The sequence below is a fragment of the Salmo salar genome, chromosome ssa05 (genome assembly GCF_905237065.1).
Source record: "Salmo salar chromosome ssa05, Ssal_v3.1, whole genome shotgun sequence".
NCBI lineage: Eukaryota > Metazoa > Chordata > Actinopteri > Salmoniformes > Salmonidae > Salmo > Salmo salar.
The window spans coordinates 41,734,196-41,756,042 of NC_059446.1; the positions used below are offsets into that span (position 1 = coordinate 41,734,196).

General features: G+C 41.9%; 1 protein-coding gene across 1 annotated transcript in view; it reads right to left on the bottom strand.

Annotated features, from left to right (window-relative positions):
• LOC106604930 (5-hydroxytryptamine receptor 4) overlaps positions 1–21,847 on the bottom strand; it is a 166,155-nt gene that overhangs the window by 16,330 nt on the left and 127,978 nt on the right. The gene's annotated exons all lie outside the window — the stretch shown is intronic.

A 21,847-nucleotide genomic window follows, 5' to 3' on the forward strand; every position in this document is an offset into this window, starting at 1 on the left:
CTCTAAGTGTCATCGCGCAGTGAAAAGGTGAAAGTAAATACAGTCATTTCATTCAACGATAAAATAACCGTTGAGAAGTGCTACTTAGATTCCAGCACAAAGACGGGCGCATGCTTTCAGAACCCATATAATGGCAGACAGAGAAAAAAGAATGCTAAAGCTACTTGGTGAAATGCTCAAAACCAGCAGCTCTTAGTACTATAGTCCTCTTACATAACCCTAATACAGCTAATAATAGATATGGATTTGGCTTTCCATACTTTAAAACCTGATAAAAATAAAAGAATTAGACATGCACGTCTCAATAAATCCACTCGTAAATTAGTGTTTTTTTTTTTGTATATCAGATTTTAACATTACCAACCTCGTGTAAACTATCTTTTAAACATGCAGTACAGAGAATTACAGTTAGTAACCTTGTATCTATGAGACTTTAAAATGTCAGACTACCTGTAACATGTGAACCAACCAGAGCTTTTAAGCTATTTCTCATGTGAAAGGCATTCATTTATCACTTTGTCTTAAAAAGGGCACAGGCTATTCATATTTAACCACTTACCCTATTCACAACGACCTGAAAAACATACCAAAGGACAAAGTGCAGACGTCTGCTTGCCTGCCTGCGTGAGTGGATCATGGAGCTGGTATTTCAGTGCATATGGCAGTACCATTCAAAGAGCTATGACAACCATCATGCTTATAGCTCTGTAAATGGCGCTGCAATCTGCACCATGCAGTCTTGGTGTCTTTTGGCAGGCAAAAATCAGTCAAACAACGCAAAAAAAAGGTTAAGCAATCACATTATCATGATCATTCAAGTATCACATTGCTGCGGTCAGTATGCAGAAATATGCAAATAAACCAGTATGCAGATAAACCCCTGTGTCATCAGAGTAAATTGTCCCCACTTGAGCAAAATCATTGAATGAAATATTTTGTATTGACTTTCACCTTTTGGTGTGATGACTCTTGGCTGAATTGTTAAGAAAGTTGTGGAAGTCATTTAACCAATTTTCTACTGTGAAGCTCATTTGTGTTGTTGGAGAGTTATAGTCCCAGGCGGTATTAGATAGAACGTCGTGGCCCCACCGCCTTTGGGGAAAACAACTACTAACTACTGAAACAGTTTTAAGTCCAAAAAGTAATAAAGAAATCGAAGTCTAATATTTTTGTACATTGCTCACCCAATGGAAAGGCCCAAGTTAAACTGAAAATGAATATATTTCAAATGTATTTAATAATTTATCTCATTACCGTAATGAATCTTGTTTTCTGTCATCTTCCGAATATTTCTTTTGTCATAACCTATTTTTATGTACACATATTTGGATAAAGAACAAATGTCACGTTATCAAATTAAGCCAAAATGTCTAAAGTATTTGAAAAATATATATTTCCTAAAGATGAGCAGGTTTCGAAGATGCAATTGCATGTTAATATCAGAACTCAGGATAAGACCCAGATGCAGACAGTTCGAAGCACAGAAGTTTATTTACAAAACAGGGGGCAGGAAAACGACAGGTCGGGGACAAGCAGAGGTCGGTGACCATGTCCACCGGAAGTCCATGGATCCGGGACGACATGCTGCACCATGACCTGGGCTGTCTCCTTGGCTGAGTGTAGCTTGGGGAAGGGAATGAAATGGGCAGCTTTGGAAAACCTGTCCACCACCGTAAGGATAGTGGTGTTGCCATCAGACGGAGGGAGACCAGAAGTCCAGAGATATATGTGACCAGGGATGGTGAGGGACAGGACGTGGTTGAAGGAGGCAAGCCGGAGCTTGCTGAGTCTTATTCCGAGCACAGACAATGCAGGCGACGACGAACACGGGGTGCGTCAGGGACCATGGTGGGCCACCAAAAGCATTGTCGAACAAAGGCCAGGGTCTGACGGAAGCCAGTTTGACAGGCAAGCCTGGAGGAATGAGCTCATTCCAGGACCGGGGCGCGGGCAGCGTCTGGGAAAACATCCGGTAAGCCGGGCCCCCCACCCCCGGGGTCCTCACAGACCTGGTTCTCTCTTCCCCAGATGAGTGCAGCTGCCAGACACGAGGTAGGAAGGATGGTTTCGGGGTCCGAGGGTGTAGCAGCGGGGCAATAGCGGTGTGAAAGCGCGTCAGGCTTAACATTCTTGGACCCCGGGTGGTAGGAGATGGTAAAGTTGAACCGAGTGAAAAGCAGGGCCCATTGAGCTTGCCTGGAGTTGAGACGCTTGGCGTTGCGAAGATATTCCAGGTTCTTGTGAGCCGTCCACACAATGAATGGATGTTCCGCCCCCTCTAACCAGTGCCTCCACTCCTCCAATGCCATCTTCACTGTGAGTAGTTCTTGATTTCCCCTCTGTGGCGTTAAGAAGATGGGAGAAGAAGCCGCAGGGATGCAGCTTAAGGTCCAGGGCAGATTGCTGGGACAGGTCACAGGAAGCCCACAGGAAGACGTCCCGGGGCAGGCTGAGACAACTTCAAGGCAATGAGCATAGTCCATGATAGCTCCAGTCCATGATAGCACCAGCAGTCCAGTCGATGAAGGGATTGTGATGCTGGAGCCATGAAAACCCCAAAACCACAGGTACCTGAGGAGACTTGATGGGCATGAACACTGTGGTTCCCTGACACTCGCAGGTTGATAGGAGTGGTATTGTGGGTGACTCTGCCTATAGAGCACCCATTCAGCGCTCTAACGTCCATGGGAATGGAGAAGAGCTGAGTGGGGATGCCCAGCTCTGACATCAGGTAGTGTTCATGAAACTCTCATCGGCCCGAGTCAATGAGTACCAGGAGAGTGACTGGTCACCCTACCGCAGGATGGCATGGAGAGGGGTACGAGTAAGGGGAGAAGGAAAATTCTCTGTAAGACCCATGAGAGTACTCGTACCTAGTGATGAGCCTGGTCTTTTAATGGACAGGTAGACACGTAATGACCGGTAGTCCAGCTATACAGAGAACTCTTGGTGTTAAGTCTGCGTAAACGTTCGGCTGGAGACAACCTAGCTCTGCATCGGCTCTGGAAGAGGCGAGTTGGCAGACCTCTGAGACTCTCAGGGGAACTCGGGTGACCTCGGATTCTCTCAGAAACATAGACGCGGGAACTTCCGGGATTCCTCTGAGGCGAGGTGGGATCCTTGGGCGAGCGAGTGGGACCTGAATCAGACCTCCTCTCCCTCCTACGTTCACGTAGCCACCCATCGATCCAGATGGTCAAGGCGATGAACAAGTCGAGATCTGTAGGCAGCTCCCGGGCTGCAAGCTCGGCTTTAACCACCTCCGATAATCCGCAGAGGAACTTATCGAACAGGGAATCCGGGTTCCAGGCACTTTCGGCAGCCAACGTGTTGAAATCAACAGCATAGTTTGCCACACTGCGGGAGTCTTGATGAAGCTGGAGTAACTTCCGGGCAGCCTCTCTTCTGGACAATGGAAAACCTTTTTCACCTCAGCCACGAACTCCTCCAGACTGAAGCACCCAGCAGACTATTGTTCCCACACCGCCGTAGCCCAGGTGAGGGCCCTCCCGGACATCAGCGTTATGAGGTATGCTATCTTCGATCTGTCCGAGGGAAAGGACGAGGGCAGGAAGCTTGACGATGAGGGAACACTGGGAGAGAAACGCCCGACAGGGTCCTGCCTCTCCAGTGAAGCGTTCCGGAGGTGGTAAGCGGGGATCTCGGGAAGCCAGGGTGGCCTGTTGAGACACACTGCTGACAGCAGGGTTACTGGGAGGCTGGGAGGTTACAATCCACGGAATTGCTCCAGCAACGTATTCAAGGCACGGTCATGGCGTTCCGCCAATGTCTGTAATCCTTCCATAAGACCTCAAAGTAACTCCTCGTATGTCCCAATGGTGGCTCCTTGGGAGGAGACGGCGTTGAGGAGCTGGTCTGAATCTGCTGGGTCAGTCATGGCCAGTTCGTACTATCAGAACTCAGGGTAAGACCCAGATGCAGACAGTTCGTATCACAGAAGTTTATTTACAAAACTCGGGGCAGGCAAATGACAGATCAAGGACAGGCAGAGGTCGGTAATCCAGGTCAGAGTCCGTAAGGTACAGAACAGCAGGCAGGCAGGCTCAAGGTCAGGGCAGGCAGAATGGTCAAAACCGGAAGAACAAGAAACCAGGGACTAAAGCGAACAGGAGTACGGTAAAATACACTGGTGGCTTGACAAGACACGACTAACCGGCAACAGACAATTAGAAAACACAGGTATAAATGCACAGGGGCTAATGGGGAAAATGGGCGACACCTGCAGCGGGGTGGAGACAAGCACAAGACAGGTGAAACAGATCAGCGTCAGGTGCGGAAATCCCGGGGGGGACACAACCCCCCCATCCTGGGAAAAATATGATTTGTCCCCCCCAATATATCACTGAAACATAACTATGTAATTTAAATAATATTAATAATACGCAATGAAAGCAATTGTGCTGATTATAGACACTTAATAGCGCGTTTTTAAGTTTCAAAAGATTGCGACCCCCCCCCACCCTTTGCCTCACAATGGTTTGATCCACTGGCAAGGTAACAGAGGGGTCGTGTCACCTGTCTGAAAGGCACTCAATGAACGTAACTGACGTGAGGTTAATCCAGTCAATCGCGCACACACACTAGCTGAATATGCAGAGCTAGCGCGCAAATATTAACTATTAAGCTAGCTAGTACCTATTCCATTTATGTGGCCTCGTCAAAGATGGAATCTTTGCTATCGTCAATTTATTCCAAGATCAGCATGCAGATGATGTAAGTTAGTGCTTCAAAGTCCCTGTGATAAGGTTAGCGATAAACTGAAGTCCAAACTGAACAGAACTACACTCTCTTCTACCATTGTCTTAAATATATTTAATGGTCTCGTTGCAAAAGCTAAATTGTCGCAAGGGAACTTTTATTTATTTATTTATTTTATTTAACCCGGGTAGCAAAGATTATAGCAAACACCACTGAAACGGAATTGGTGCTCGCTTGCTTTGCAAATTCAGCTATTGTTGGAAGCCAGCCAATATGAAACAAACTATTAAAATTACAAAAGGTTGCAGCATATGTTGTGTAAATGGTGAACTCATACAGCTGTCAACTCTTGTCATTTTAATCCGTTTCACATTTGCTAGCTACCTTTTAGATCGAAGCCCAAATAGAATGATAAAAGATAAGATGATAGAAGCCCATCTCCTACTGTAAATAACCTACACACACTGTGTGTGTAGCCAGCCAGCCAGGTAGAAAAATGGCAGAAAAATAAAAGACTGACATCAGAGTATTTTTCAGTACACCAAAACGCAAAGTAAGAACCCTAGTAGCCTAATATCTCAAAGACTAGTTGATAAAATGTTCATAAGAAAGAAATGAAATTCTAATGGAAATGTTTCACAATGATGTCATTAGGCAGAGCAGGCAACAGATGGCACACAGACAGCTGAGTTGGGGACAGATATGCAGGGACAGACTGGCAGAGACAGAGTTTCAGGTAAGTTTGTTGAGTCTTTGTTTGGCAACATTATGAAAGGTTCTCAATTTTTTGGACTTGTAAAATAGGAACATAATTGGAAAATGCCATGGATACCCCCACTCTCAACTTAAACTGGTGACTGACCTAAGATTTGTTAAAGGCAATGGTATTGCTGTTGTGAGTAGTTGTGTAGTTTTGGGTACCGGTAGTTAGGAGTACGGCAAACACCTTATTTCTTTGGTTCCTCAATATACATTTACCATATTACAATGCAGGCTATGTGTTACATCACTACTTTTGGTGTCCCCCTCAGGAATTGCTCTTGAGAAAATTTAATGTATTTGTCCCCTCCAAAGTTGATATCAGATTTTCGCCCCTGATCAGTGTGTGACAATTTCGGTAATGAGTGTTGCATACTTTCCATTATAAAACTGTACTGAGATCTATCAGAGATTCAGTAACCCAGCACATCGTCAAACTGTCATTTGTTAATCCCAAATTACTTGCATAATTACTGATGTTAATGCACTTGACAAAAAAAATCTGCTTATTTCAGTATTACATTTACGTCATTTAGCAGACGCTCTTATCCAGAGCGACTTACAAATTGGTGCATTCACCTTATGATATCCAGTGGAACAACCATTTTACAATAGTACATCTATCTTTTTTTTTGGGGGGGGGTTAGAAGGATTACTTTATCCTATCCCAGGTATTCCTTAAAGAGGTGGGGTTTCAGGTGTCTACGGAAGGTGGTGAGTAGTTATATCCTGTAATTACATGCATGAATTTTCAAAAGTCAAAAGTGAATTTGAGTGTAACAAATTGACTTAAAAAATTATAATATCCATGGTAATATTAGTGTATTAGGACGTGGAAATGTGTGGATGTAAGGTATTTTAGATGTATTTCTGGATTGAATGGCATCTATGGGAAAATGGCATGATAAGCATGACATGATATGCCTATAAAGTATCTAAATGTGTGAGATATGGACCAAAAACTGTCTTGGGATATCAAACAACAGAAAATCAGGGATATGTCACACCCTGATCTGTTTCACCTGTCTTGTGATGGTCTCCAACCCCCACCAGGTGTCTCCCATTACCTCATGTATTTATACCTGCGTTTTCTGTTTGTCTGTTGCCAGTTCGTCTTGTCCCGTCAAGTCCTACCAGCGTGTTCCCGTGTTTCCTGCGCTCTAGTTTTTGTTTTTCCTAGTCTTCCCAGTTCTGACCTTTCTGCCTGGCTTGATCCTGATCCTGCCTGCCGTTCTGTTCCTGCCTGACTTTGATTTGGATTACGACTCTTTGCCTGCCTTGACCTACCGATTGTATGCCCCTTGTACCGTAATAAACTCTGAGACTCGTACTATCCGCCTCCTGTGTCTGCATCTGGGTCTGAGCCTGAGCCGTCATAGGATTGACTCATTTAAATGGCGGGGATGCTCCTTGCTGAAACACAAACTACAGATTGTGGCTTTAACTAAATTAAATGGGGTTTATGCACAAAATATTTCTTAACAAACCCTACTAGTCAAATAACTGATGTTTTCCAAAAATATATACAATAGGTGTAAGGAGTGGTCCTAGTAATAAATTAAAGTCACCAGCACAGCACACCCATTGACTATACATTACAATTAGTTTATTATCATTACCGAAATTAAGGTTCTCATTACCCCCCCAAAAAACAGCAAATGAAGTGGTAATGATACATTTGTGTTTAGCTCAATCAGCAAATAATAGGAGACAGACATTATGAGTCAGCAAACAGTACCTATGCTGCCCTATGTACATAGACATGGAATCACTGGTCACTTTAATAATGGAACACTAGTTACTTTAATAATGTTTACATACTGCTTTACACATTTCATATGTATATTCCGTATTCTACTGTATTTTAGTCAATGCCACTCCGACATTGCTCGTCCTAATATTTATATACTTCTTAATTCCATTCTTTTACTTTTAGATTGGTGTGTATTGTTGTGAATTGTTAGATACTACTGCACTGTTGGAGCTAGGAACACAAGCATTTCGCTACACCCGCAATAAAATCTGCTAAATATGTGTATTTGACCAATAAAATTTGATTTGAACAATTGACCACATCACTAAATCCCATTCATGCCTCCATGTTTTTAATGTAATGTTTCTCCGACATTTTCCAATTTCAGCTTTTTAGGCATTTCGGTAATGAGAAGGTAAAGGGGGTGTTTGAGAATAAGAACCTCATTCTGATGGCATATAAGCAAATAAATTAACTTGTGCTCATCTAAGGGCTACTCCTCTAGATTATGCATCATGCATGGGTGAATACAACTATTTAAATACTGATCGGAGTTCTTACAGGAACTTGAAAAAGTGCTACGTAATGAGAAACATGTCCACAGACATGATTTTCCGTAATTTAATGTTTAATGTAAATTTCAACTAGTGTAACATTGTTATTAATGTTGGACATAATACAGCAACATTCTTTGTGTTTTATTGAAATAAATTAGGTTTTTGTAAAGTAAAATAAAATTGAACCCGGACAAATTTCGGTAATGAGAATTAAGGGTGAAAATGTCCAAACTTCAAAAGAAAATGCTAAACGTATTTACAATAATACACAGTGCAATTAACTATGGATCTTACGCTTCAGAATGATAGTAGATTTTTGAAGATGCATCATGGTTTTGTAACTGTATTATCTACAGACATGGTTAAACCCGGTTTCATGATAATCACCCTGCTGGTTTTCTGTTCTAACTGATAATTAGGTCTAATTCATTCTTCTTAGAGGGGAACAATGAAAAAAGCATTGGCTTCGAGGACCAGATTTGAATTTGAGGGGCTCTGCAGTATTTAATGCTCCTAGCGGGTGGTTTAGAATGTGTTAGTATTCCATCTCCCACAGCTTGTTATCTATAGGGATTCAATGCAAGAACACTTGTCAATACAGTATAATGGAATAAAAATGGAATAACTATATATGCACTATATGTTAATGTACATCTATTTTCTAGTGTGCTATTCAAGGCTGGTGTTCTGTCTTTCTGGGGATCTGCTTCTTGACTGATAATGAGAAAACAGTATTGTGCATAGGCTTTCATCATCAATCATCTCTTATTCTGAGACTGTAAAGACTGCCATTTAATGAGCCAGTGCAATAACTCTTGTCTTGGCTATTTATACCATTGTTTCAGATTGTCTACAATATTTTATTCCAGAAGCAGAAATAATTGTAAGTTTCGACAAGACAGTACATCAGGGCTCTGTTCTTCCAACAACAATACCTGTACAGATTGCAAGGTGAGCCCATATCTCTACCGAGCGCGTTTCCGTGATCAGATCTCGACTTGTTTCCTCATTTAGTTCTCGAGAGAATGGAGAAAAGGTGTTTGGGGAAATGTCATAACAGCTGCTGTCCATAAGAGTGCATAGAGGGAAGCCTCCCGAAGAAGCCTCCTTGTGGCAGGCTGGGCGTATGCATACTGACTTCGGTCGCCAGCTGTGCGGTGTTTCCTCCGACACATTGTTGCAGCTGGCTTCCAGGATAAGTGAGTTGTGTGTCAAGAAGCAGTGTGGCTTGGCGTGGTCGTGTTTCGGAGGACGCATGGCTCTCGACCTTTGCCTCTCCCAAGTCCGTACGGGAGTGGCAGCGATGAGACAAGACTGTAACTACCAATTGGATATAACGAAATTGGGGAGAAAAAATTTTTAAAAAGTTTATTTTTTAATTTTTTTAATCTGTACATAAATAAATAAAATAATAATCATTGATAGAGGGCGCACCTCTATCTTTGCCATTGATCACTTCTGTGATAGCAAAGCCCGCATAGAGGGCTTCATCGTCTATTGGCAATTGTGGGCTCTATACATCTTCATTGGTCCATGTATGTGCGGTCTAACCAGAACTGGTGGCATGAGAGAAAGATTTTGATTTTCGATTGTACAGAATATATAATAATAATTAATTAAACAGCACATATGATACCGCAGCGCTTGTAGACTAGCACAGGAAAGCAGCGCCACATGAAAGGACAAAACCTGAGTTAGTAAGTAGCCTATATATGGTACAGCGTATGCGGCTCACCTCGCTACCTCCCTCCGACAGCCAAAAATGTGAGGTTTTTTCATGAAAGTAACGAAAAGTAATATAACATAATGTAATATGTTACTTTTGTTGAACGTAATAAGTAATATATTAATTAACTAATCCCAACACTGCTTGTAGAGTTTATATTACAATCTAATCAAGCAAATAGCGCCCACTGGATTATATCAGAGGCCAGAATTAGATTAACAAGCAAAAAGAGATTAGCAACAAGTGGTCAGTCAGGCCTATTCAGCTACTCAACAGGCTCAACAGACAATCTGTCTGACTGGCCGGTAATGGGAGATCTTTCAAGTTCTCTCAAGACATGGAGAGGAGCACATGCATGCACACACAGAGAAAATACAGAATACAGAAAACGATAATTTCTTATTTTTGTACAATTGAACATAAAACAATGCAATTGAAAATTAAATAGATCCACATCATCACACACTCTTCACATCATGCATGTAACCTGAACTAGCATGTCAGAGAGATTGACAGAGAACACCGAAAAGGTTGAGGGAGTATGGGTGTGTGAAATAGACTCACTTGAGAGGTTATCAAGCAGCACTAGACAGGAACAGGCCTAGTGTTGCAGAACCAGAGCAGGAGTTTGGAGGCAGAGGAGCAGCCACTGGAGGAGGAGGAGGAGGCACATGGTAGCAAGAGCAGGGGGCAGAAGAAGTCCAGACAGAGGGAGAGAGGCGAGAAGAAGAGAAAGCGGAGGGAGGAAGGGAGGGAGGGAGTGAGAGAGAGAGAGAGAGAAAGAAAGAAAGAAAGAAAGAAAGAAAGAAAGAAAGAAAGAAAGAAAGAAAGAAAGAAAGAAAGAAAGAAAGAAAGAAAGAAAGAAAGAAAGAAAGAAAGAAAGAAAGAAAGAAAGAAAGAAAGAGTGGGGAAAAATCTGGTTAATCCACACCCAAGTGACTCATTCAGCAGTTACTAACACACAGCTAGTGTACATACAGCCAGATACTTTAGGAGACAGCTCCGCACGCAGGTCACTAAGCTAACATATGGAATTGTTTTAAGATGGTCATACCATGGATCATTTAGCTATTCAATTTTGAATTTTAAGACCCCTGTAGGTATCCACAGTTTTCTAAAATAAATGTGATAAATAAATTATTTGATAAAATATTGAACTTGGCTTTTACTACTATTGCCCATAGAAACACAATTAATAAAAAAATAAATAAATAGCAACCGGTACCAGATTACCTTCAGATGAATCCTGTGACACTTGTGGGGGTCGTAGAGCAAAACTGAGAAAAACATTTGTGAGAATCTCCCCTTTCCATAGTGGAGTCATAGTTTTTTGTAGCCCAAACCGTTTGGACACTACAGACAGAAGTTGGCACATCGGCAGTACCGACATCAGACGAGTCCCGTGGGGCTTGTGGGGGTCGTAGAGCAAATGGAGAACACCATCGTGAGAGTGAGAGTCTCATCTTTAGTTAGTAGGCCAACCTGTTCGGACGCTACAGACATTTTCGTAAGAAGACTGGTTTTTGGGATGCCTCCTGGTCTGACAAACGACGCTGTAGCTCTGCCACTTTCCACTGCAGATGCAGAAGGCTGTCGAGTGGATGCGGTGGATTGAAACCTAGCCCATGCAAAACAAATTATATCTCTAGCTTAAACTGACGGATTCTGACTTTTTTGTTATAATGTTTCTTCACGCTGCGTCAATAGACGTAAGGATTAAGGACAAATTGAGAAAATGCAGCACACCAACATTAAAGTAAATTAAAGAAGTAGTTGAAAAAGTAAGTCTATAAAAAAGTATCTACAGTGTCTAACAATATAGAGGAAGGTTTGAGATGGCAAAAGGCTCTCTCGGAAGTAATAAGACAGATAACGAAAGACCCTTAAACCAGGTGAGTCAGACCTGCTCTGTCTTTATTTCTGACCTAGAAGTCATATGTGTGGTTAGCAGCACATACAGAAACCACAAATGATGTACATTATGGGCTCGGCATGTAAAAGCAAATACGTGAATGTACACAGTATACACATAGCCTTAATCAATAAGGTTATCAGGTGCTAACTATGGGCTCGGCTACTTGTTTGGTGCCATTCTTCTTCAGCAAACCACAACAACAACTCAACTCTCACTGCTGGGTAAAGGCAGGAGTGGATAGGATACTGAATCTACAGTACAAAGAATCCAACAATGGACTGTTTCCCTATGTGCTCTATAACAACACTGTTGTGAGGTCCACAGGAAAAGACAGCACTCAAACTGACACTCGAATGGCGGCAGTCCAGTGGACGAGTTCGGCAGTGTGTTGTGAGCATCCTCTGCCCAGACGAGGAGCTTGCTCCAGTTACTGGCCTGGGTGGAGACGAAACAGCGGAGGAACTTCTCGAGCTCCTGGTTGGCCCTCTCCGTTTGCCCATTCGACTGTGGGTGGAACCCCGAGGAGAGATTCCCCGACACCCCCAACAGGGAGTAGAAGGCTTTCCAATACTGTGCGACGAACTGGGGCCCACGATCCGAGACAATGTCCTGGGGAAGTCTGTGTAGTCGAAAGACGTGTAATCATGAGATCAGCGGTCTACTTCGCTGAGGGCATCTTGGCGATGAAATGGGCTGCCTTGGAAAACCGATCGACAACCACCTAGGATAGTGATAAACCCTTGGGATGGGGGTAACCCTGTAATAAAGTCTATGGACAGGTGGGACCAGGGCCGGCTGGGGATGGGCAGAGGTTGGAGCAACCCAGCTGGTCGCTGTCGTGAGGACTATCTTTGGGCACAAGTGGAGCAAACCGTAAAGAAGGATCTCACATCCTCAATCATGTTGGGCCACAAGAATTTCTGTCTCAGGCACTCCAGAATCTGATTAACCCCTGGATGCCAGTTAATTTAGAGGAGTGTCCCCATTATAGTACTCAGGAACAGGCTGATCGCGGAACATAAACATGTTAGTGGGACACGCTGGGGTCAGGTTCTCGAGTTTGGGCTTGTCGGACGGTGGACTCAAAACTCCATAACACAGGGGCCACAATGCGGGAGCTGGGGATGATGGGCTCGGAGTCCCTCTCCTTGTTAGAGACATTGTGTTGGCGGGATTGGGTGTCTGCTTTCTGATTCTTGGATTCCGAACAATAGGCTACTGTGAAGTTGAACATGTTAAACAACAGAGCCCACCGATCGTGGCGAGCGTACAACCTCTTGGCTTCTTAAATGGAGACCAAGTTCTTATGGTCCGTCCAGATCAGCAATGGACAAGGTGCCCTCTCCAACCAGTGTCTCCACCCATCAAGGGCCCACTTAACTGCCAAGAGCTCCCAGTTGCCTACATCGTAGTTACGTTCCACTGGTGAGAACCGCTTGGAAAGAAAGGCACATGGGTGCAGTTTCTTGTCCCCTTCGTTCCGCTGTGAAAGGACCACCCCTGCTCCTCTACCACAAAGGGACGGGTAGAATCAGGATGGACGTACTTAAGTAAAAATACTTTAAAGTACTAGAAAGTCGTTTTTTGGGGTATCTGTAGTTTACTATTTATATTTTTGACAACTTTTACTTTACTACATTCCTAAAGAAAATGATGTACTTTTTACTCCATACATTTTCCCTGACACCCACACCTACTTGTTACTGGTCTAATTCACACACTTATCAAGAGAACATCCCTGGTCATCCCTACTGCCTCTGATCTGGTGGACTCAATAAATACATGCTTCGTTTGTAAATTATGTCTGAGTGTTGGAGTGTGGCCCTGGCTATCTGTAAATAAATAAAAAAACTACAAAACGTGGCCGTCTGCTTTGCTTAATATAAGGAATTTGAAATGTTTTATACTTGTACTTTTGATACTTAAGAATATTTTAGCAATTACATTTACTTTTGATACTTCTACTCAAGTAGTATTTTACTGGATAACTTTCACAGTAATTTTCTATGAAGGTATCTTTACTTTTACTCGAGTATGACAATTGGGTACTTTTTCCACCACTGCACCCACTAACATGCAAGCTGCTGCTACTCTGTCTATCTTATACTTACATGTAAATATGGTATTGGAACTGAGTTTCTTAATATTCTTAATATTTCCTGTATATAGTATGCTTACTTACTCAGTGTATTTCATATTTCCTATTCTTATTTCTCGTGTGTTTTTGCTAGTAATACATTGTTATTGATTATTGGATTGTTGGGTTTTGATTTTGCAAGAAAGACATTTCACCGTACTTGTGCATGTGACATTAAAACTTGAAACTAACACCAGCCACACTACACGATAAAGGCTCAACATTTCGGAAACTGACAGAAGTTTGTCAGAGCCTACGACCGCACATAGTGGTATTTAAATAGTCAGACCGAGACCCTGTCACACTGAACGAGTGAAGATGTCCGACAATCGTTTTACGACCTGGACATTTTGTCTGGGACGACAAAATCGTGGCATAAGACGGCTACAATCGTACAGTCTGTGCGGGCATTTAGCAGTGTCGCGGTTGGTTATGGCGTGGATTTTGACAATGGAAGCGCAGCCTAACCAGTCTTGACGTGCAATGCAGTGCCCATATGCACATGGAACAAGAGATGGGTTTTTTGTGCCTGTAAACCTTGTATGTAGCAGCATTGTTTCATTTGATAAAAAAAATCAAGTCCTTAGTAGGCTACCCTTACCATACTCTACCAAAAGCTGGTTCAACAGCAATGCATCTGGTGTCTTTCTTATCCTGACCATCCATTAGCCAAGTAGCCTATCCATGAAAGGTTTCTAAATGCTCTACTTGTGAGGCTTTTGCCTTCATGCTTTTGCATTATTCACAGTTCACATAGGTCCTGCAGTGCATATTGCATTCGGCTTGTATCCATCCCCATTTTCAAAGACTGCCTCTTGGCCGGTTACCAAAGACGAGCTCATCTAAACATATAAAAAATATATAGTTCTATAACGCAATATCAACGGTATGCCTCGGCTAAGTCTTGCTTATTGAGAACGTGCCTCAAACATAATAATACAATTTACGGGAGCCTAGTATTTTTTATTTGAGGATAAGTGCAATGCGTAAAGGTCTATACTTGTTGGCATGTTGATGTTTATTGTCATGAGTCTTGTCCTGGAGGAATAACTGAGCGATTTTCTCTTGGATAGGCCAGCAGTAGAGTCAAAATTGGCTATATTGTAAAAATTCATGAAAACAAATATTTGATTTTTGGTCTTAATTTAAGGTTAGGCACTAGGGTTAGCTGTGTGGTAAAGTTTAGGGTTACGGTTAGGGTTAGGTTTAAAATCAGATTTAATGACTTTATGGCTGTGCACCAATTAATGATCACTCTGTAGAGCTGCCTCCAGAACAAGATTCATGATGAAAAACGCTAACCTGCTACTCGTTAAAACCAATTACAAGAATGTTGACTACTACTACTACTGGTCCCAGCCAAACTGGATGTTTATTTTTACTCTTGCTATCACACGTCACTGTAGCCTATGCTATTTAATAATGGACTAGGATGAGAATCTACAATGGACTAGGATGAGAATATTCCATGGTCCCAGCCAAATTGGAGTTGATGACAATGCAAAGACCGTTATTAACCTACAGAACTTGAGACGAACACATGCAGTATTAAGCCATGGAAGGCCTTGATTAGCCAGTGAGTGGTCAAGACCTTGTCACACCTACAACTTGTTTATTAATCAAAATCCAGCCCTTTCCTGCCACCGCCAGCTATTGTGCTCTTAATTCCATCTGTTTAAATAGCAATCATATTTTTGACACACCCCCGGACCTATAGCGCTACCACCAGCCCTTAGATTTACAATTGAGTTAGGTTTGTTAGAATAGAGCCTACGGTCTAAAGAATATTACGAGCATGACCTCTTTCGATATGAGCCTTTCCCAGTCAGGAACATGGCTGAGTCCTCATAACCTTACATACATTGGTTGATGTTCCTCAATCATGATATGGTAATTGACGAAGGTCCTTGGATAAACTTACAAACGTTCAGTATTGATTGATGTTATGGTAAGGAGAAATTAGGTTAATTATAACTCTTGATGCAGAAATCGCACTCAGAAATCCAGTTGCTTTAAACATTACCTTTAGCCCATAAATACCTTTACTAAATCAGAAAACATGTAGTGTAGTTTGTGATCATAATGTAATGTCTTTCTATGCGATTCTGGTGCTAGTTGACAATGTCATAATCCTGTCAAGGTATTTACCGCTGTTTATTTTCTGCAGACAAAACAAAACAAAACAGACAGACTCTCCACGCTGTCCAGACACTGTCTGGTCCAGACCTGACACATACACACATATATGTGGCATTGTTTCAAAGCCATTCCACCAGAACCAATCATCCAGATGCAGACTGAGTAAGTATAGGAAGTGTATTACAAATTGCATACAATATGCTGCTAAGTGTCGTATGTGCTACCTGATTGAGCTGTTAAGCAATCTGTGAAATTGAGGCTGGTGGGGGGGCGGGGGGGGGGGGGGTTTACACTGCATCTGGTAGGGACTTCTAACCCAGAGATATATTATATCCAATATACCATAGCTTACAGTACATTGGGGAAAACAGTAGATCAAATATCTGTTGAAAATATGTCTATGTTATTTGATAGACTGCTTGGTATTCAATATGAGAGGAGCGCAAGGGCATTTGATCATTCTAAACAGAGTGGGTTTAAAACCCCACCACAGTGAAACTGATCTGCAATGCCACCCGGTGCTCACTAGCAGCGCCCGCGTCTGTGAGACTGTACATGTTTTCTTAGCATCACTACACACTCCCCCTGCCAGAGTAACGCTAAGCTCAGGGGTGAGCTTTCATTGCTGTAGCAGTGTAGATTGTAGGGAAGCTAGATGTAGGCCCAGACTGGGCTTTGCTGGCTCTGCTCTCTCAATTGCCCCATACATCTTCCCTATTAGCCCTGGAGCTGATGCAAAAAACTGCTGTTGGTTCAAGATGTGGCACCATGGTGCGGTGTGGTTTACCTCCTCTTCACATGTGCTACCTACTCTCACTTTGGCCAAGGATTAGTTTCTACCACAATCACGCAAAAACCGCTCTTCTACCTCACACATATAAATAAAGGAGCAGGTCAAAGACGAGGCCTTGTTCGAGGTAAGACACCTTGTGGGAGTGTAGACTGAATAATGCAACAAAACCTTTGCTCCAGGTCTGAAAAACAGCAACCCTTTCGGTTTTATATATTTATAATAGCCTAAACGTGGGCAGATTGGATATATTTTTTTAACAAAAATGATGTACCTACATCCTTAGAGCGTTGAAGTATGCATAGGGGTCAATACTGAGAGGCAAGGGCAACTGAGTACATCTTTGAAACAGTCTTTTAATGTGTGAAAAAAGTAACATTTTCATCTCTCAAGAGCTGTCCCTGTGATGAATGTCTAATGAGTTTACACAATCACAAAATCCCTCCGACAGCTCCCTTTTGAAGTGGATTTTGTAATATTGTAATGGTGGAAATTGTAAGTAGCAAAACGTCATAAAATGATTGAGTTTCCTTATTAAGTCAAAGCTTAACTTAAAATGTAAATCATAATAGATGTCATTTATGGCACACTGAGGGGAGCCAGGGAGCGTGAACCAACACAAACAGTGGCTGCTAGCGCCTCAGACAGGATGACTGTCTGGCCTGGCCTCTGTCTCCACACTCACTTGACATAACTTAGAAATATGGCTCCTCGGAGAATAACACGACTACTAGGCCTACGAGGTGAGGACGTGGTAAGTTAAAGGCTCAGTAGACTCTGAAGAAAATATTATGAATGTTATTAGTTGTGCTTGGGCAGTAATAAAATAACAATATATCACATAAAACAGTCTGATACTATCAATGGCTTTAGGGTTCTGTATTTTCCCATTTAAACCATAACAGCCTATGATGCACATTGCACATTATCAGATTGCAGATATCAGCATTTTATACTGAACAATTGATTTCTTACAATACAACGCATTTTGTAACATGTATGATGTATGATTTTATTGTCAGAAATGTAATATGCTTGTAATGTTCCTGTAGATTTTGGATTGGGGTTAACACAATGGGTCAGCTGAATAACCGTGTGGGCGGGTGCGATTTCATCTGCTTTTACTCAGGAGTCAAAAAGGCGTACGCCTGTCTCCACCACTCTGAGGGTCAAGGCTTCACATCCCTGCATTTCCCGATTTGTTTACATACAATTGACTGGAAGTGCATCAGGCGTGACTGCTGATGCACTTCCAGAACTAAAGGAAGCTGTGTGATCTTGTGGTTAGGAGTCAGGTGAGGTTGGAGCATGCTGAGAGAGAAGGACGACTAGGAGGAGAGATGTGCCCCGTTCATTCTGTGGTAGATAAGAATCTGACCCCTGCATCTGGGTACATGTCAGCTCCTGTGAGGATCACACCAACCAGTGTTTAACCCCATGCATCCCAGAAGAGAGAAACTGATGACTCTTGAACAGGTCATGAAAAATTAGACCATTGGCATTTATTGCTGTCAGATACTTAACTTTTTCTCTCATTTACTCATAACTACTCCAATTTACTCTGCATAATTGGGTCATTCTGTAAAAAGAGTGTGTTGCATCCCTTTGATATTTTAAGTAGAAATTGTGCACCAATATTGAATTTTAAAAGCCTGATATATTAAATGAAGTGACCTTTAATATAGACAAATGTACTGTAGAATTCAATGAAACAGATTTTTTTTATATGAATAAAGGGCTTGCTAAATAAAGAGCCAAAATTCTGCATTTTGACATGTCCCCAACCCTGTGTCCACTTCTAGGTACAGTTGCAAAATTCCAGGGGCCTCATTTATCAATCATGCGTAGGCACAAATCTGTATGTAAACCATGTGTGGGATCCTTTCCACGCAAAGTGTGAGATTTATCAATATGAACATTTGCTTGAGAGTGTGCGTAAATCTAACCACACAATTGTACGCACAGTGCCGAGTGGTAGAATATGGGAACTGCTTGTCAAGCTTAGAATCGGGAAAATATATGTTGAAAATGTATGAAATTGTGAGTCATAATTAAATAATTTTTTGATTTAATTGTATTTCCATTGTGAATTCTTGCATATCATGATAGGCTACATATAATTTGACCACATCAATGCATTTGTTATGATAATAATCCATATAAAGTACAGTAATCTGTGAAATTAGAGGCACGTGTGAAAGGAAAACCATTTTAGAAATACTATAAAAGACTGAGATAATGGGAAATCGAATGAGAGATGGCTTATCTTGCTCTGTTGGAAGATTTGGCACAAGCTGCATTTCGCAGAGAGCACATTTTAGACACAGGTGGGACTTTTTTTGCAAACCAATCTTATAGGATCTTTATGAGAATTTAAGACCTACTTTAGAAAGGTAAACACATACCATTCCGATACACATCAAAGTGCTATCCACCCTTGGGGCTTTGGGCACTTTTCAGTGGGAGCTTGCCGATCAGTATCTCACATCCCTCGATGGGCCAATGTTTTGGATGCAATCATCAGCAAAACGAACTGTGACATACAATTTCCATACACCATCACACAACAGGTTGAAGTCAAGAAGGAATTATTTGTCGTCAATGGGTTCCCAAATACGAACAGAGCAACAGACAGCACCCACATCGCCATAAAAGCACCATCCCAAAACGAGTTCAACTATGTAAAGAGAAAACTCTTATTGTGCAGGTGATAGGTTATGTGATGTGCAAAAAACACTGCTGAATGTGGTGGCCAGGTGGAACGCGCGACTCGTTCATTTTGCAGAACAGCAATGTTGGCCTGTACGCCTATATGATGGACCTGTTGAGGATGGATGGCATATTGGTGCGTGTTGCCTACTCATTTGAAGGATATTTGCCATTGCTAAAACAACTTCAAATGTCCTAATGGTCCTGTCTTTGGAGTGTCATTACTGTCCTGATCAGGTCAGGTTACAGGAGACCACAACCCTACAGATTATCTCTCACCCCCAACAGAGGAGGAGAGATCTAGGGGTATGAAGATGTGGGGGTTTTATGACCCCTTACGCCCATGGTAAATCTTGGGCCACAGACAAAATTCCTTTGTCCTCTCACTATGGAGAACCAGCCTCAGAACATTAAACATGCAATAAAGCGACTTTGGAACAATGGTTTCCGTCAGCCACAATGGTGGTCATGACGATAGATGGAATATGAAAATGTATGTCATTTTTGTTTTGTTATTAAAGGTTAATAGATGACGTTATTACGAAAACATTGTAACTTTAAGAGTTTTCCTAGTATATGCCTGATGTTTATACATTGTACGTTGTGTGGAAAATGTCCAAATCAAAGAGAATTTTTTGGTAAAGATGAAATGTGAAGTTAGTTGCCTAAATTTGGATTTGAGTAAAATCTAGACCTTGCCTCTTAACTTGGTACGCCCAGAGAATTGCCCTAAAGGCGGTTGTGCCCACTTCTGACCCGAGGGTATAAGACATGTGAGTTAAGAAGTAACATATCAGACTAAGTGACCCAAAGCTGCAGCCGAGGTCTAAAAAGTCAACGAACCCAAAACGAGGTTGAAGACAATTAAATATTTTTTCTACCCAAGCTACGGATGAGTAGCTGTGTCTAAGCGGGTGAATTCAAGCCGAACCACCTAGTCTCCATCGAATCGTGGTATCTACACTGTTTCATTCCTACGCTGTGAGCTCTGAGCTACAGAGCTGTCTGTCCTCAGAAGACCCCTTCCAGAGCAAGGGCGAGGAAACAGACCACTAAGCCAAAAAGGACACTGACATCGTGAGGACAACCAGAGAGTTGCGCCGGAGAAGTGTGTCATTGAGAAGCCTAAACGACCCACGCGGCGCTTCCCATCGGAGATCTCCAACACGTAATTACATCATTATATTCTGACCCATAAGAGCGGCAGTTCGGAGCAAGGCTAGGGTTAAAATAAGCATAGCTGACAAATGCACCCAAATGTATATTTCTCTCGTATACTTTCTCTTTTTCTCTCTCTTTTAAATCCCCATTTTGGGTAACACGCGCCATAGTGTGTTGGCCCGTTATACTAAGTTCTAATCAATAGCCTAGACTGTGTTTTGTGTATGTGTATCTTTTATCATCATTTTAGCTTTCTAGTAAATAAATAATCAACTAAGATTGGTGTGGTACGAACTCATTGGTGGGACCCGGGTCCGTGCAGATTCCCGGATTATGCGACGTTCAGAATGAGATTGTAGAGGAAATGGATTAATTAGCGTCTGTTGTAAAATCGATATTCTGATGTTCTTTGAGTTCATTTGGGAAATAGAAACTCAATAAAACAAATTTTCCCATGGTGCCCCAGGTTAATGAGTTAATAATCGCTTGATTCATTTAATCACGCAATTAGAAACCTTTAATCATTCGATGAGCAACAGTCGTCACATTAACTAATACAACGTCACGACAGTAGCTATGTTTTTTATTTTTACTGGTCAAACCACAATTGACTGAGCCAAATAAAACCTTTTGGTTGTACTCAATTTCTGACACTAGTTTCTCTATTTCAGTCCCGTAAACATTTTATGTAGAATTTCATGGTATGGAATTGTATATTCCCCACAGGCTTTAAAGATATGATTTTGAGCATATATGGTTAAATAGGGGCGCTTCGAAATGCTAGTAGCCAGTGGTGTAAAGTACTTAATTAAGAATCTACCCCTTTAAAAAAAAAAATGACATCCCCAAATCTAACTGCCTCTAGCTCAGGCCCTGAAGCAAGGATATGCATATTCTTGATACCATTTGAAAGGAAACACTTTGACGTTTGTGGAAATGAGAAAGGAATGTAGGAGAATATAACACATTAGATCTGGTAAAAGATAATACAAAGATAAAAACAACAATTTTTTTTTGTACCATCATCTTTGTAATGCAAGAAAAAGGCCATAATGTATTATTCCAGCCTATTATTGGCCACTAGATGGCAGCAGAGTATGTGCAAAGTTTTAGAATGATCCAATGAACCATTGCATTTCTGTTCAAAATGTTGTGTCAAGACTGCCCAAATGTGCCTAATTGGTTTCAAGTTCAAAACTGTGCACTCTCCTCAAACAATAGTATGGTATTATTTCACTGTAATAGCTACTGTAAATTGGACAGTGCAGTTAGATTAACAAGAATTTAAGCTTTCTGCCAATATCAGATATGTCTATGTCCTGGGAAATGTTCTTGTTACTTACAAGCTCATGCTAATCGCATTAGCCTACGTTTGCTCAACCGTTCCATGGGTGGGACACCGATCTGTAGAGATCCTTAAGATTAAGTAGAAATACTTGAAAGTACTACTTAAGTAGCCTTTTGGGGTATCTGTTCTTTACT